Here is a 6,000-nt window from a genome sequence, read left to right on the forward strand (position 1 = left end):
TGGACGCCTGACTTCTTCTTTTCTCATCCTCATTCTCTAGGTGGACGCCTGATTTCTTTAATTCTCATCCTCATTCTCCAGGTGGACGCCTGACTTCTTCTTTTCTTCATCCTCATTCTCCAGGTGGACGCCTGACTTCTTCAATTATAATCCTCATTCTCCAGGTGGACGCCTGCCTTCTTCAATTCTCATCCTCATTCTCCAGGTGGACGCCTGATTTCTTTAATTCTCATCCTCATTCTCCAGGTGGACGCCTGACGTCTTCTTTTCTTATCCTCATTCTCCAGGTGGACGCCTGACTTCTTCAATTCTCATCCTCATTCTCCAGGTAAATGCCTGACTTCTTCTTTTCTCATCCTCATTCTCCAGGTGGACGCCTGACTTCTTATTTTCTCATCCTCATTCTCCAGGTGGACGCCTGATTTCTTTAATTCTCATCCTCATTCTCCAGATGGACGCCTGACTTCTTCTTTTCTTCTTCATCCTCGTTCTCCAGGTGGACGCCTGACTTCTTCTTTTCTCATCCTCATTCTCCAGGTGGACGCCTGACTTCTTTAATTCTCTACCAAGTGTTTCCTGACACAAATGTTGTTTCTGCCCCTGTTTTAAATCAAAGAAAACTTCGTTAGTTTAAAGCAGGGTGGTTAACTGGGGTATTCATGCCGATGGTGGGGCTTCTTCTTCGTTTTGTTTATTGCCTTGAAATGGTTGAAAAAGACTGTTTTGTCTTTGTAATTGATCCTTGACTATAGGATTCTCCTCTGTATGTTTTCCTTCAAACCCTTTTAACCGTAATCATATGTCTCTCCTGACATTGTTGATCCACTTTTGATTTCACTTTTCTTCCTCCCATATCTTATTATTTTTATCTCCCGCCTTTCATGGCCTTATTTTGCATCATGTAACCTTGAATCTTGGTAGTACACCTTGACATTCCTTCTTATTTGTTTGGAATAAAACTTATCTCAAAGCTTTAGAAAAGTAAGATTATTAGTGACGAAACGCGCTGATTTCGACAATTATAGAATGAAAAGAAAAATCCAAATTTGGATGACTGTTGGAGAAGGAATAAAACTTATCTGATTGGAGTTACTGGGGCCAATGATCAGGGTATGCATTTCGGATTAATCAACCCAGTCTTTTAATCAATCTCCTTTCAATTGTCTCATTTTTGTTTTCCCCAAAATTTCCGTAATCCAACTTTATTTTTCATTTTACAGACTTGTTGGACTTGCAGTATCTCAAAGAGTTTTCACCGATAAACCTTCCTCATTTGTTCATTTCTTACTTCTTTTTCGCCTTATGGTGCCTGCGAAGGTTTTCACCAATAAGACTCTCTCCTTTTACTTTCTCTCAACTTCCATCGCCTTATGGTGCCCGTGTGGGTTTTCACCTATAAGACTCTCTCATATTTACTTTCTTTTCTTGTTTGTACCAGAGTGTTATGAACCATCTTCATTTGTTTGACTCAGCATTTTTCTAAGATTGATCGAAAGGTCTTTTTGGTATGTGGTTGGAAATGGAAAGGTATCAAAAGCTAAACAGTTTTGGTATGGGTTTAAAATTACAACTCTTGGAATCTTTTCTTATTTCCAATACAATTCTTGCCCCAGTTTCTTGATTGGGGTCTCTTAAGTTTCTTTTTGTGCACATTATGTATATTGTGCACCCTATGACCGAGCCGTAAGACGCCTACGTATCCTTCTTTGAGGAATCAGGTCAAACGTAGTTCACTTAATGATAGTGATTTTCTTTTCTCTTTTTTTTTTTATTTTTTTTATTTTTATTATTATTATTATTATTATTATTATTATTTCATATTTGATTTTCATTGATTCCAAGAGAGGGTAGGAACGAAACAAATATGGCTCAAAAGGGGAAGCAAAGGGTATAGTGTTTGGATAGCAGAATAAATTGCCTTTGTCATTCCAATCTTCGAAATAATGCTAAATACAAACATTCAAAAGTTATGCATAATATCTTTTTACCGCGTCAGAATTGATCGCCATATCTATGCATTTGCCTTCAATATCTGTTAAGCATAGTGCACCATTCGATAATACTCTGGTCACAATGAATGGTCCTTGCCAATTCGGGGCAAATTTGCCTTTTGCCTCAACCTGATGTGGAAGAATACGTTTCAGCACATGTTGACCCACTTCAAACTTCCGGGGACGCACCTTTTTGTTGTATGCTCTTGCTATTCTTCTTTGATACAATTGGCCATGACATACTGCGGCCAATCGTTTTTCATCAATCAAGTTTAACTGTTCCAGACGGGTTTTGACCCACTCATCATCATCAATCTTTGCTTCGGCGATGATCCGAAGGGAAGGGATCTCAACTTCTGCAGGAATTACTGCTTCAGTGCCATATACCAACAAATAAGGAGTTGCTCCTACTGAAGTGCGAACAGTAGTGCGGTATCCCAATAATGCAAATGGTAATTTTTCATGCCATTGTCTTGAACCTTCTACCATTTTCCGAAGTATCTTCTTTATGTTTTTGTTGGCTGCCTCGACTGCTCCATTCGCCTTGGGCCGATATGGGGTAGAGTTGCGATGTGTAATCTTAAACTGTTGACATACTTCCTTCATTAAGTTGCTGTTAAGATTAGCACCGTTATCTGTGATGATCACCTTTGGGATTCCGAATCGACATATGATATTTGAGTGGACAAAATCGACCACAGCTTTCTTGGTCACTGATTTGAATGTCTTGGCCTCAACCCATTTGGTAAAATAATCAATGGTTACCAGAATGAACTTGTGCCCATTGGATGATGTCGGCTCAATTGGTCCAATCACATCCATTCCCCAGGCAACAAAAGGCCATGGTGCTGACATTGTGTGCAACTCGAATGGTGGAGAATGAATCAAATCTCCGTGTATCTGGCATTGATGACACTTGCGCACAAAACTGATACAATCTCGCTCCATGGTAAGCCAATAGTGACCAGCTCGGAGGATTTTCTTTGCCAACACATATCCACTCATGTGGGGTCCGCAAACTCCAGAATGTACTTCAGACATGACAGCTGTAGCTTGTCTGGCATCTATGCATCTTAATAATCCAAGATCTGGTGTTCTTTTATACAAAACTCCTCCGCTTAAGAAGAATCCATTTGCCAATCGCCTAATGGTCCTCTTTTGATCTCCTGTGGCTTGTGCGGGATATATCCCCATCCTGATATACTCCTTGATGTCGTGGAACCATGGTTCACCATCAAATTCTTCTTCCACCATATTGCAATAAGCGTGCTGATCGTGGACTCGAATATGTAGGGGATCCACATAAGCTTTGTCTGGATGGTGCAACATTGATGCCAAAGTAGCCAATGCATCGGCAACCTCATTACGAATCCTTGGAATATGCCGGAATTCCACTGATTGAAATCGCTGACAAAGATCATGTAAACATTGTCGGTATGGTATGAGCTTCAAGTCTCGGGTTTCCCATTCTCCTTGAATTTGATGCACCAAAAGATCCGAATCTCCCATGACTAAGATTTCTCGGATACCCATGTCCGCGGCTAGCCTTAACCCCAAAATGCAAGCTTCATATTCAGCCATATTATTGGTGCAATAAAATCGCAATTGAGCCGTAACAAGATAGTGATGCCCTGTTTCAGAAATGATTACAGCTCCTATCCCGACTCCTTTCATGTTAGCAGCTCCATCAAAGAAAAGTTTCCAGCCAGGTTTTTCAGTTTGCTCCACCTCGTCGATATGCATTATTTCTTCATCAGGAAAATAAGTTTTCAATGGCTCGTATTCCTCATCTACCGGGTTTTCTGCTAAATGATCGGCCAGTGCTTGGGCTTTCATTGCAGTCCGAGTCACATAGATGATGTCAAACTCTGTGAGCAATATCTGCCACTTTGCAAGTCTTCCCGTTGGCATAGGCTTTTGAAAAATATATTTCAATGGATCCAGACGAGAAATGAGGTAAGTAGTGTAGGATGACAAATAGTGTTTTAATTTTTGAGCTACCCATGTTAGGGCGCAACATGTCTTTTGCAGATGAGTATACTTAACCTCATAAGATGTGAACTTTTTGCTAAAGTAGTAGATGGCCTGTTCTTTTCTGCCGGTGAGGTCATGTTGCCCCAATACACAACCAAACGAGTTTTCCAAGACCGTCAAGTAAAGAATCAAAGGTCTTCCCGACTCTGGCAGGACCAACATGGGTGGGTTCGACAAGTACCCTTTTATCTTATCGAACGCTTCTTGACACTCATCGGTCCATTTGACAGCAGCATCCTTTTTCAACAATTTGAAAATTGGCTCACTGGTTGTTGTGAGCTGAGCAATAAACCTGCTGATGTAATTTAACCTTCCCAACAAACTCATTACTTCAGTTTTGTTTCTTGGAGGTGGCAATTCTTGGATGGCTTTGATTTTTGATGGGTCTAGCTCGATACCTCGTCGACTGACTATGAATCCCAGCAATTTTCCAGATGGAACTCCAAATGCGCATTTGGCAGGGTTAAGCTTGAGGTTGTACCTGCGAAGCCTTAAGAAGAATTTCCTCAAGTCCCCAACGTGGTCGGCCTGATGCTTTGATTTTATGATCACATCGTCCACGTATACCTCAATCTCCTTGTGTATCATATCATGAAACACCGTGGTCATTGCTCTCATGTAGGTGGCTCCGGCGTTCTTCAAACCGAATGGCATTACCCGGTAGCAATAAGTTCCCCATGGTGTGATGAATGCCGTCTTTTCTGCGTCTTCTTCATCCATTAGAATTTGATGATACCCGGCATAACAATCCACGAAAGATCCTATATCATGCTTGGCAACAATTGTCGATCAAAATATGGATATTGGGTAATGGGAAATTATCCTTTGGACTTGCTTTGTTGAGATTGCGGTAGTTGACGCATACTCTAATTTTGCCGTCTTTCTTTGGTACAGGAACGATATTAGCCAACCAAACAGGATATCGAGTGACTCTAATGACCTTTGCTTCCAATTGTTTGGTGATTTCTTCCTTAATTCTCACACTCATATCAGGCTTGAATTTTCTCAGTCTCTTCTTGACAGGAGGCACCGTTGGATCGGTGGGCAATTTGTGAACCACTAAATCGGTGCTCAGGCCCGGCATGTCGTCATATGACCATGCAAAAACATCTTTGAATTCTATGAGTGCTTTAATTAACTCTTCTCGGATCTTTGGTTCGAGATGGACACTTATTTTAGTTTCCCGGATATTACTCGTGTCCCCTATATTGATGTCCTCGGTATCACTCAAGTTAGGTTTGATTTTTTCCTCAAAGTGAATTAACTCTTTACTAATCTCTTCAAAAACCTCATCTTCATCATATTCTGATTCATAATCACAATATATTTCTTGAATTAATATTTCGGAACCAGATTGATTTTTAAGACTGGGCTGAGGATTCCTCATGCATGCCATATCACTAGAGCCAGCGTAAAAAGAACTGTACAGGAAAGAAGAAAAAGAAAAGAAAACTATCAGGAATGATAATAAAAAGGAAACTGCTTTTTATTGGATGATGAAAGATAACAAGGTTTTGCACACTTCAAACAAACTGTAAGATAAGCTTTGGGATTACAACCCTGAAGTAACCCAAACAAACTGAAAGAAAATCAAAATAAACTACCAAGACTCCTTTCGAATTGGGAGAGGAGTGGCTTTCCAATTATTAAGCTTTGTTTCTGGCCCAACGAATTGAACTTCTGCGTTGCTACACCCTTCTCCGCTTTCCAACATATTCACATCATTAAACAATTTCTCGAATCTTTCAATTAATTCCTCCTCAGGATTGACCCGGGATTTAGGAATTGTTGTTATCGGGCGATTTTTAGCACCGGTCTTGACAAAAGATTTTGATAGAGGTGGGACTGGTTTTGGAAGATCCCATGCCTTATGTTTCAGCTTTCTGGCCTTTTTCACATCGGTAATAGTGGGTATAAATCCCAAACCAAATGTTCCCCAGTTCTCGGGGAGAGATACTGGTTGTATAATTCTTTG

Source organism: Nicotiana sylvestris, chromosome 8 (assembly GCF_000393655.2).
Source record: "Nicotiana sylvestris chromosome 8, ASM39365v2, whole genome shotgun sequence".
NCBI classification, from domain to species: domain Eukaryota; kingdom Viridiplantae; phylum Streptophyta; class Magnoliopsida; order Solanales; family Solanaceae; genus Nicotiana; species Nicotiana sylvestris.